Source organism: Equus asinus, chromosome 1, assembly GCF_041296235.1.
Source record: "Equus asinus isolate D_3611 breed Donkey chromosome 1, EquAss-T2T_v2, whole genome shotgun sequence".
NCBI classification, from domain to species: Eukaryota; Metazoa; Chordata; class Mammalia; order Perissodactyla; family Equidae; genus Equus; species Equus asinus.
This window is the reverse complement of record NC_091790.1, coordinates 150,654,255-150,666,904: the sequence shown is the minus strand read 5'-3', so window position 1 is coordinate 150,666,904 and position 12,650 is coordinate 150,654,255. Positions and strand designations below refer to the sequence as shown.

Here is a 12,650-nt window from a genome sequence, read left to right as displayed (position 1 = left end):
GCTCCCATTACCGATTCATAGAATGAACAGAAACAATATATATCATCATATTTTCTCAGATAGTGTCTCAAAAAGAAGGCTCCCACAGAGCAAGGAGAACAGGAACTTGGGAGTTGTACCTAGCTGGTAAATGTGCACGTCAGCTGTTAGACTAGCATGATCCACTTTCAAGAACAATTTATTTTATGATACCAACATCCTACATAGGGAGAAGAAATTTACTCTTGGTGCAGGTTTGAGTCAAAGTTCGGAAAGACCAGGGAAGATCCAAAGTCAAAATTCTTTAGCTGGATTCCCACAATGGTTATTTCCACTACAATGTCAGCAAAATGATAAATTTACACTCACGCACTCACATACACACAAAAGAAACCCCAGAAAGGTGAAAAAGAGAACAATGGAAAGCCCATATTTCTTCCAGTCTATAAATTTAGCTTGGACAACTGCCAAGACTTGCAACTTTATTGGATTCCCTAAGTCAATTTCTAGTGCACATTCTGGAATTTTATAAAGAATTCCAGGGCTGAATAGCAATCAGATCTATCCATGATCAAGGAATGCCTTAACCTCCAGATTAGTTGGAATGCATCACGGAAAGCTGAAGTAACTCCAGCATGAAGGCAAGGAACTATAAATCCTTGCAAAGCCAGCATGCTCAGAAAAGTTGGGTTGCTTGACATGAAAAAAAAAAATCATTTATCAGATGTTTCACACCACCTTTCACTTAACTATGATTCAAGTAACATTCTCAAAGGAGAATGTTTCTTTAATACATGATCCCAAAACTTTTGAAATAATTTTACTATACCTCAGGGATATTTTTTTCAAATCTTACTACAAGCATAAAGATAATATTAAGAAAAAAAATCTATTCCCTAGGGCTTTAAATATATATAAGTTTTTGCAGAACCTTATGGTAATAAACACACAATGAGTTAATTTGCTATATATTTTCATTCATATACATAATAATATTCTCAGAAGCAAATCAGAAGTCAAATAATACAATATCAGTTACTAATCTAGGAATGGTGATAAACATATTCCCTGTTCTTGTCTTAAGATGCTTACTACCTCCCTGGTAATAAGAGACTAACATGAAAGAAACTATTAATGAACAACATAAGACAATAGACACTGAAATTTTAAGATTGTAGAGCAGGACTCTAGAGCGCTATAGAACTTTTGAGAAAGGAGAATACTGTAAAGATTAGAGGGGTGCAATATATTTTATTGGGAAAATAATACGGTGAAAATAACAACAAATATAATATAAGGCAATATAATTAGCATGTTACAAACATAATTAGCTTAATAGTATTATCTTTTATAATTCAATTACAAATACCATGTTTTATGGGTAAAGGGTATGACTAGACAATACAAAGAAGAAAACATCCAGTGATCAATATCTATCAGAAAAAATACTCAATTAGTAATTAAATAAACACAGATGAAAATCCCAATGGGAAGCCATTTTTCCACTCAGGAAATTAGAACTTTTAAAAATACTCTATGCTGACAACGGAGTGGTGCCTTATGTACTCATAAAGGCTGCCTGTAGGAGGATAATTTATCACAGCCTTTCTGGAAAATAATCCACCTCTATATCTCTATACCCTTTTAAAAAACATTTCCCCTTGCATTAGTAATCTACTTAGATAATTCTGGCCCCAAAGGTGTTATTAACTGTGTAGACATGTATTTATGTCAAAGATAATGTTTTATTTACAATAGGAGAAAATGGGAATTATCTAAATCGGCCAATATTAGGAGAATGGTTAAATGAAATATGGTATATCTATACCATGGAATATTAGACAGTCATTAAAATTTTATTATAAATATTTAAAGTCACAGAAAAGACATCAATTTTAGAAATATTAGTGTTAAAAATAATATACACAGTATGAATATCTGAGTAATGGTATTATGTGCATTATTTTTAATTCATAATTTCATATATTTTCCAAATGGTTTTACAACAAATATTAATTATTTCAGAGTGAAAAAAATTATAAAATAAAGAGAAAGTTGAGAGGTATATTTTAATGAGTCTTACAGAAACAGTTGTGTTCACAAAGGTCGAAAAAGGATTTAAAGGGTATTTGGGGCAGGGGGGAAAGCATAAACAATGGCTCAGAAGAAAGGACTTCAGAAAGTACTATATATACAGGAAATCAGTCTAAATAGAGTTCACTTTAAGGAACAAAATGGAAGTGAAATCTCACAGGTAATTAGCAACATTCTGGAGGAGAAAAAGCCAAATAGAATTTGAATTCCATCTTCCTCTTTTCTCTTACAGCCAAATTCCTTGAACTAAGGGCCTGCCTTTCCTTTTATAATCTTCCACAGTAACTTCCACCATTCTGCTAAATTGTTTCTGAAACTGCTTGATTTGGGGTTGAAAATTTTCTTCTTTTTCTCAATTATAAACCTTTTCTCAGTAATCATGACCCACTCAAACTTTCCATTGTGCTCCCAGGAATGGCCAACTCCCCTACATTTTCCATGTCTTGTCTGAGTGCCCCGCTTTCCTTAGCTGAAACCTGGCAAGGCTACTTCTCTCACAATCTGCTTAAGCGGTAGCTGTTTCCTTTCTCAAACCTCACAAACCTTCCTGCAGCATAAGATGGAGCTAGTGTTCTCCTTTCTCACTGCTGCTTTGAGAGCAGGAAGCCCACTGCACCCACCCACCACAACACTCTCTTGTGAAAAAGGATTAGATCACCCAGAAAGAGAGAAGATAGAATACAATAAAATAACCAAGACTGAGTCCTGGGCAGTCTGGCTCCTTTGCCCTCCTGTTACACTAGAACATTTGTTAGTCCTCCTAAAATCTATCTCCCCACCCACAGTTAGGATCTCATCCCCTCTTACTTTTCCACTACTCTTGCACTTTGGGACCATTATTAAGTAAAATAAGGGTTACCTGAATACAAGCACTGCAATACCACTGCAGTCAATCTGATAACTGAGATGGCTACTACGCGACTAACAGATGGGTAGCATACACAGCATGGATGCACTGGACAAAGGGAGGAGTCATGTCGCAGGCAAGATGGTGTAGGATAGTGTAAGATTTGATCACACTACTCAGAACAGTGTGTAATTTAAAATCTATGAATTTTTTATTTCTAGAATTTTTCATTTAATATTTTTGGACTGCAGTTGACCACGGGTAGCAAAAACCATGGAAAGTAAAACCACAGATAAAGAAGGACTACTGTACTTATATCTATATTCATTCCTTGAATATTTTGCCTTTTGGTTTTCTGCCTTTCTCTCCATCACTCTTCTGGTAATTATTCTTAGTGATTTCAATAACCACAGAATCAATTCAATATTCTGATTTCTCAGTTCTCTGATTCCTCACTTTCAATAAATATGTCTTGTTTACATTCATGGTCCGAGCCTTTGCCATGACCAATAAGGACATCTCTGCAATCTTAATGTCAAACATCCTATTTTCCAGGTAATGCCTCAGCAGCACTGGAACTTCTGGTCTATTGAACTTACTTAACTTTTGCTGTCCATCATTCATCGCTACCACCATGTTCACTTCCCTCCTTATCTGGGTTAGAACTTTGGGGTGCATCATTATATCCACTACCTTGCATATACTTCAGACACCTTGTACCTTTTTCCCTCCAACATACTCCCTTGGTGTATTAGTCTGCACAGGCTACTAAAACAATGTACCATAGGCTGGGTGACTTAAACAACAGAAATTTATTTCTCATAGTTCTGGAAGCTGGAAGTTGAGATTAAGGTCTGGCAGGGTTCAGTTTCTGTTGAGAGCTCTCTTCCTTGCTCGCAGATGGTCACCTTTTCCCTGGAGTCTTCATCTGGTCTTTCTGAGTGCTCGCACACAAGTGCAAAGAGAGAGAACTCTGGTATCTCTTCCTCTTCAATAAGAGCACTAGCACTATCTAGTTAGGGCCCCACTCTTATGATCTCATGTAACCTTTATCATCTCTTCACAGACCCTTTCTCCAAATACAGTCACATTGGGAGTTAGGACCTCAACACAAATGTTGGAGGCACAAACATTCACTCCATAACATACTTTTAGTCACTTTGTCCCTTTCTTCCTTCAACATACTCCTCTGATAAAATTACAACTCTGAGTAAACACAACTTGCACCTGCTCTCTTCTTGCACCTAAGCATATGTAAAAGCCACACAACTGGTCTTCCTTTAAATTCCTGACTACAAACCTCAAGTAGGCTCTTCATGATCCCAGCAATCATATTATGTTCCTTAGTCAACTCCCCAAGTCTTTCAGATAAGTATTTCCACCTTCTTCTCTTTTTTCAAACCTCCATTAACCCCTACTCACTCTTTATCCTCTGCTGATAACTTTGCTTCTTATTTCACTTAGAAGCAATTAGAATAAAATTTCCTCATCCTTCCACAATAAACTCTACCCATCTACCCCTACCAGTCCTTGATCCTATCTAAGATAAATTAATACCCCTGTGCACATAATCCCACCCCCTCTTACCTATTCAAGGACATCTCACCTACAGTTTCTCCCTTTGTCTCTGATATCATCAGATTTTGTTGCTCTATTGCACTATTGCCACCAGAGTAAAAAACATATTTAAGTCTCTCCTGTTAATAAATATAAAATAAACAAAACAAAATGACAAATAATAGTATTATATTATAATGCCATAATGTAACATACAATACATAAAAATAATATAACACAAATAATAATATGATAAATAATAAACTCTAACATTTTCTTATTCATTTAATTCTAATAATATCTGAGGGCAGATAATATTATTATTCCCATTTCACAAATGAGGAAACGGAGGCATAGAAAGATGAAAAAACTTGCTTAAGTTTTATATCTAGCAAGTGACAATGCTGAGATTCTGTCCCAGACAGTCTGGTAGCTAAGAACAAGTATTTAAGACTAACCATACTACACAATCTGGCCTCTATCCACTTCTTCAGCTTCATCTTGTACCACCATCCACTTTGCTTTCTCCACTCCAGCCACACTGGCCTTTTGATTCCTCCAGCATGCCTTATTTCCTCCAGCCACAGGCCTTTGCACATGCTCCTAAGTTCTGTATGGAATGCCTTCAACTTACCTACCCTCTCCTTTAGCCAGATAATGCCTCCTTATCTCCACACTTCAGCTCCAACATCACTTCCGCAGGGAAACTATCCCTGAGCCTCTGTAAGTCACCATCAGTTTCCTCTGTAATGTGCTCTTAACTGATCTGCCACCCTTGTTTCTGAGAATTCGTCTTAATTTGTAATGATACAACTCTTACTGTAATTGTTTGATATGTTTTATAATTTTTGATTGTTATGATTTTTATGATTGATGTCCACACTCCTACTCCCCACCTTGGAGTCACCACTTTATGACTTGGCTCATCATTTTATCCTCTAGACTTACATTATGCCTGGCACATAGCCGGTGGTCAGTAAAGAATGATAAAATAAATTGTGAATAGAAACTACCCTGGCTCTTATCCTTCTGGCCATTCTTTTGCTCTGACCTCAGCTCCAAGTTCTTCCTTCTCTCAAGGGTCCCAGTATTTGCATCCTAGCTTTTTGTGGGAGGTTGCCTGCCAGACTTGGGAGCATCATTTTTCTTAGAAATACATAAAATATTTTGTCCCTTGTAATTAATAGAGTCTTTAATTTGACAAACTGTTGTGGAAAGTAATTGAAACGACTTTATTATGCTTACAGAAATATCTGACTTTCACACTGGATTCTGAGCCTCTTGACAAGGGATTTATTTTGTATTTTTGTGTATCCTTTATTGCCTGGCACAAAGATTTGTTGTTTATAATACCACTTAAACCAGATCTTTCCTTGGCTAAAGAACATCTATATCTTCAATGAATATTTTTCAATAAGCCTTAAATAAGTTACTGTATTTTCAAAGAACTTAATAATTTACTAGGCTCACAAAGTGTAAGAAAACCTGTATACAATAAAGGATTCAGTGGCTCGGTTTATTTTCTCATCTAATGCTAATAATAATAGATAACCATTTCCATTTTGTGAAAAAATATTCTGTTTTCGCAAACTCTGGAGTATGTATGATGTTCTTACTTAATCTCTCTTATTTTATGAACATCTCAGATAGCAGTAAAACCTACAAATGCTGTATTATTCCATACAATTGTGAATTTTTTTCTACCTTACTCTATGAAAAACTCTTTGGTTTATAATTTATTCAAAATTATGAAGACCAAGCAGTTAGTCTAAGAAAATGCATGCTAAAGTACTTTTCTGTGAATTTACATCAATTTTATGGTGACAATTTTTATCTTAATAATCTCATTTAAAAAACGGTCTTTTTTAAGTTTTACATTCTCTTCAGTCATGAACATGACTAATCATAGAGCTTTGGCAGTATTTTAACACCACAACAGCAACAATTAACATTTCAAATACTGAGTGTGGTCACATCCCTATTTTTTTTTGTTGTTTAGATTAGTATTATGGATGTTTCTCTTTGGTCAAAGAGAAGAAGGATGTGTTCTCTGGTGTCACCATATGGAGAAATGCAAGAGACTGTTTGCTTACTCTAGAAAGCCATGTAACATCCAGGAAAGGGAATCTATGACATTATCTATATGTAAAAATGGATTTGAATGAGAAGGAAGGCAATCCAAACATTTTAGACTAGTCTATTTTCATAACTGATGAAATTTGCATCTTCTGATCAAACTTTTAGAAATGTCAAACTTATTTGTGTATTCCTTACATGCACAGCGAAACCCTCCCCAACCAAATAAAGGGTAGGCAGTAAGCAAATCACTAGAATAACTTTAAAGCTTCACTTTTTTACACAATATGACAAAAGTTCAAATTCCTCTACATAAGCTGTTTATTACCATGGCACTGATGGGAACTGAAAATTCAGACAGTAGAAAATAATCTGATCATTTTACTTGTTGCATTCATTAAGATGCATTTACGGGTAGCAGAAATGTATATTTTCTTTCTCTACCTCAATGGATAATAAGAACCATTATTAATTCCAACCTATATAGAATGACTGAGGTGTCAGAAATCATGGATAATAAGGACTTAATCACCATGAATGTAGAAAAGTCAAGAACACATTGTATAGCAGAATCAGCCAAAAAATACAGAATCCAAAAGAGAAAAGCAAAGATTTCTTATACATTTTCAAAAATATTAAGCAAGGAAACAGAGCTTAAACTAATACTACCTGTAATACCCAGTAGCCCTGTTAGCCACTTACTAATTTTGATTTTGTATTCTTTATAAAAGCATAACTTCAATGTAGAGTACAGAAAGTCTATGCTATATTTATAAACTGACAAGAGATGAGAAGATTGTGTTTCTCTGTTAGAAGTAGTTGATCAAATCTTAGATTTTTACTTAATATTTTTAACGTAACTCTATTTTGGGAAGCTACAAGAACAAAATCAAAGAAATCTGTCCTGCTGAGAAAAATGTTTTATGTATATAACTGCCTACTATCCAAAGACTAATTGAGCATGTCAGACCAGTTGATTGGGATTCTGTTTTTAAAATTTCTCTTTTAGTGCATTACTAATTTAGAGCTCGGTAATTACCTCCCAATGGCTAAGTATTACCACTAAAGTATTTCTAAATGTACTAAAGTATCAATTCTCAGTGAAATAATACATATCAAAACCAAGCACAGCATGGAAAAACTCTACAGCATGTATTTCCAAGTAAAGACGTGATGGTTGAATTATTACTTTCAATATATTTGCTGAATTGGAAATTCATATGCAATGATTTATGTGTTTCAAATATTTCACTGGAAGCTAAAATCCCAGCTACCCCAGATTCTCACTGATGCGTTATCAATTTTAAAAATCACTTTAAGAAACTTTCCTTTATCTATATATAGGTTGATTTTTCTTAAAGAATAGTTGGAGATATTCTAATCTACTTTGATATTCAATAATAACTATAATTATCAAATATTTTGGTGCATAAGCTATTTGGTCTAGTAAGAAGAAGTGCTGAAAGAAGCCAGAACCTGCAATTTATATGACTATACTAGGACAGCACGATTCATCCCCAACAAATCAGACTGGTCATAAGCGTCCTTTCTAATATCTCAATAAATGTGCTTGCCAAGTATATAAGTCTTTTACCTGATGATAGATCAAAAGAGTAATGAAAATAAAGCATGCATTAGCTGGTTTGACACATTAAAAAAAATCTTCTAATTCTTTATACTAAGTTGCACAAAGGTCAAGAAGTCATAAACATGGTAAAGACATAAGGCTTTTGAAAGATTTAATTAGCTAGAAGATCCTAATATTCTCCTATTATACTAAAATTTTGTTTTTAAAAAACATTACTTGAAGTAATTGTGTTGTCTGTTGGATCCTGTTTGGATTTTCTAGTTGTTGTTTGGGGTCTTTTTTTGGCTGGTGGTAATGATATTTGTTGTAACAGGACTTAAAATACAAATAATACTGCTCATCTTGCTATATCAAGCACTTCATTTATAAGGATTACCTTCTCCCCCATTCAGGTATAGTAGAATATGGCAAAAAATGTCCATCAAAATTCACTCGTGCCTTGTTGAAAACCTATGATGGTTCATTTGAACTTGACTCAACTCTGTTTCCCCATCCAAAATGGTCCTGGTTACACTCAACATAGTTGTACGAGAGACCAGTCTTTTGGCTAAAGAAACTGAAAATTGTTCAATGGACAGTGTTCACAGTGTATTTGTTGATATCACTGGATGTTAAAATTTGGGGGTAATATCATACATGAAAGTCGAATGAATACTACCTTCCCCTCTTATCACTTTCTGGTAATGGATTTGGGGATTTAGATTATCAGAAACCAACTCAGGAACAGAGAAAGAAAAACAGATATTCACTCCTCCTGCCTTGTTTCCCCCACTTCTGTTTACCTTGTAGGAGCTTGCACAACAATTGGCTCAAATTCCACTTTTCAGGGACAGCTCAGGCACAGCAGTATTGTTAACAAGCTGTTAACCTGCAATGTCCAGTTGACCCTTATGAACATGATACAGCTCATCACTTGTTCAATATGCCTTACAGCAGCTCGCATTCAAAGTTCCTACTGAATAGGAACTGTGGATCTTTGATGTATTCTGAGGTCCTCCTCTTCTACTACACTAAAATCCATGATGAAAAATAGTCCCACATGATTTATAGTATGGTAACAAGAATGTGAAAGCAGAATATTCCCCTTCCCAGCTTTAATTTCTTGGAATAAAGTCTTATTTAGAAGTAAAAAGAAATGCATTATTTCTACTAAATGTCATAAATAGTTGATTTGCTCTACCGTGTCAGTCTTTATGAGAAAGAGAGAGAGGATCAAATTGTATCATGTTAGGGACCTACTACTAATAAATGCCAGACATTATCCACTTGTGCATAATTCCACAAGTCTTTAAGAAGTATTGTATAATATCTCTATTGTTAATTCTATATAGAAAAATATAAAATCTAGTTTTGTGATTCTCTTTGAAAGGAAAGAATTGAATAGGAACATGAGGATAAAATGTATTGCAGAATATTTGGACACTTGGTCCATAGGTATCTCCTAATGACATCTGAACCATTTGTAAAATTTGACATTCAAATTAGTAAGTCAAGGTCAGTCTTTTGGGTTACCTTTAATTGGAGTTTATCGGTTGCATAATATTTTGCAATATACTAATTTAGTCCTTAAAACCAGTTAATTTCAGCCTTAAAAAGGACTTTCTAAAAGGACAGTTTGCTTTAGAATCTGAGGGAAGAAAATTTCACAAAGAAAGTTTGTCTCTCACATACTAGAATCTGGGAGGTTAAAGGAGGTAGGGAGATTTGCCAAGAAAACAATAAGGGACATATGGGAATACCATTTTGTTTCTTTGAGTGAGCTCAAGGGAGCCAGGAAAACAGGAGCCTAGCATTTGCAGTTTAACTGAATGGTGGACCCCAAAGCATGTGAACAGCTGCCAGCCCTACTCCCTGAAGAATCCAGAAGGAAGGAGCTTGATGATAGCACTGGAAAACAGTTCTTATGAAGCCTGGCATCTGTGGCCCATAATGCCTACAGCCTTGAGCCTGGCAAAGATGTGGCTATAGATAGGAACAAACACATTCAGGAAAATCAGTCTCCTGGTGGAAAGGAGACAGGGCATTTGATGGTGTTTGTATTAAACACAATTTAAGTTGAGCCCTGTATGAAAATACTAACAATGGATCCACTATGAAGAAGTTTTTTTTTTTTTCTTGAGGGAGATTAGCCCTGAGCTAACATCTTGCCACCAATCCTCCTCTTTTTTGCTGAGGAAGATTGGCCCTGAGCTAACATCCATGCCCATCTTCATCTATTTTTTATACGTGGGATGCCTGTCACAGCATGGCTTAGACAAGTGATACATAGGTCTGCACCTGGGATCCAAACCAGTGAACCCCGGGCTGCTGAAGTGGAACGTGCGAACTTAACCGCTGCACCACCAGGCTGGTCCCTGAAGAGGTTTTTGTTGAGGCAGGGGGATCATCAGGATGTGGGTCTTGGTAAAACAATAATAACTCACTGAAAGCAATTTGTTTAGTTTATCAATCAGTGGTTTCAGTTGATACAAGGCCCAACAACTCAATTCCCTGAAGATTCTGAAATGTGCCTGGCTTTTGGACCACATTGACCCAAAAAAAGTCAGGTATTTTCATCATGTAAATAGAGCCTCAGTATGAAAAATTTCTGAAAAAATAAGAATTAGGGCAAAATAATTTTCTTTTTGCTTTGTTTTTTAAGAAACAGAAAAAAATTTTATTTTTTGAGGACGATTATCCCCTAGCTAACATCTGCTGCAAATCCTCCTCTTTTTGCTGAGGAAGACTGGCCCTGAGCTAACGTCCATGCTCATCTTCCTCTACTTTATATGTGGTATGCCTACCACACCATGGCTTGCCAATCGGTCCATGTCCGCACCTGGGATCCCAATCGGTGAACCCCAGGCTGCCGAAGCAGAATGTGCGAACTTAAACACTGTGCCACAGGGCCGGTTCCAGAAAAAAAATTTTAAAACAGATGATCATAGCCTTCTGTGAAGACAATAGCACAAAATAATAGTACATTATAATAATAGTAATTACATAGTTGATATTACAATAACAGTAAGATAACAGTAATGATCAAGACTTGAACATAGATGATACTAGGGGAAAAAGACTGTATCAAGAAATGTCCCATGGTGAGATCACTTTTGTCATTATACTCACATCTTAACTGCAGCAGATTTGCATTAAGTCAACAGTGGTTCTGTCTTTATATCTTTTGGCATATATATACACTTATTCAATTAGATACATGAAATTTCAAATTTTTTTTGGTGAGGAAGATCAGCCCTGAGCTAACATCTGTTGCCAATCTTTCTCTTTTGTTTTCTTCCCCCTCCCCAAAGCCCCAGTACATAGTTGCATATCCTAGTTGTAAGTTCTTCTACTTCTTCTATGTGGGATGTTGCCACAGCATGGCTTGATGAGTAGTGCGTAGGTCTGTGCCCAGGATCTGAACCAGAGAACCCCAGGCTGCTGAAGCGGAGCACGCAAACTTAACAACTACACCATTGGGCCAGCCCCTCAAGACTTTTTAAGAGTAGTAATATACATTTTATAACTATTATTAAAATGTTTGGGTTCTTTAGATAGAAGATTTTTAACTTCGGCTATACTATTCTTCCCTTTTTTTTCTTTTTAGAGATTGGCACCTGAGCTAACATCTGTGGCCAATTGTCTTTTTTTCTTCTTCTCCCCAAAGCCCCCCAGTACATGGTTGTATATTCTAGTCATAGGTCCTTCTGGCTCTGCTATATGGGACGCCACCTTGGCATGGCTTGATTAGTGGTGCTAGGTCCATGCCCAGGATCTAAACCAGTGAAACCCTGGGCTTTTGGGAAGTGGAGCACACAAACTTAACCACTTAGCCATGGGGCCTGCCCCTATATTATTCTTCCTTTAATCGTAAATTTTCTTTTTGCGTTAAATTTTAATTCTCGATAGCCATACACTATAATAAGAATAGCTACCAACAATTAAACTGGTCAGTTTAGTCAAAACTAGGCAACTGAGTCAAAATTTCAACCAAAGAAATTAAATTATGTAGCATCATGTACATAACAGCATCATGTAGAAGGAACACCAAATCAATTGACAAGATTTTTCATTTTACAACAAGTTTCTGTATATGCGTGCATGAAATTTATTGCCATATAAAATTACAAAGGTGTAAAATACTTATGTTCTCCAAGTGTGTACGGTACTTGCGATTTGTACACTGGTATCAAGAAGAAAACAATATCTTTTGCAGAGATTGAGACAAAAAAGCAAGGAAACATCTGCATTATACATAAACCAGCAGGTATCAAATTTAATACTATTAAAGATAAAAAACAAACATAAATTAGTAGGAAGATTTTTCCCCCATTATGTATTATTTAGTCTATATTTTAAATATAGCAGTAGAAAACCTTGTAAGTAAATGCTAAATTTGAGACTGGACTTTATTTCAGGAAGCATTTTTTCCACCTAAGTTATTTTAAAAATATCATCAGGACTCTGACTAAAAGTGTAAAGTATGTGTCAGGGACTGAGAAAAGCTCAGCAAGGTTTAGAGGAAGAGAG

The 12,650-nt window shown here is 35.7% G+C and overlaps 1 protein-coding gene across 27 annotated transcripts in view; it reads right to left on the bottom strand.

Moving 5' to 3' along the window:
• Nucleotides 1-12,650, bottom strand: part of HDAC9 (histone deacetylase 9) — an 866,113-nt gene that overhangs the window by 170,946 nt on the left and 682,517 nt on the right. The gene's annotated exons all lie outside the window — the stretch shown is intronic.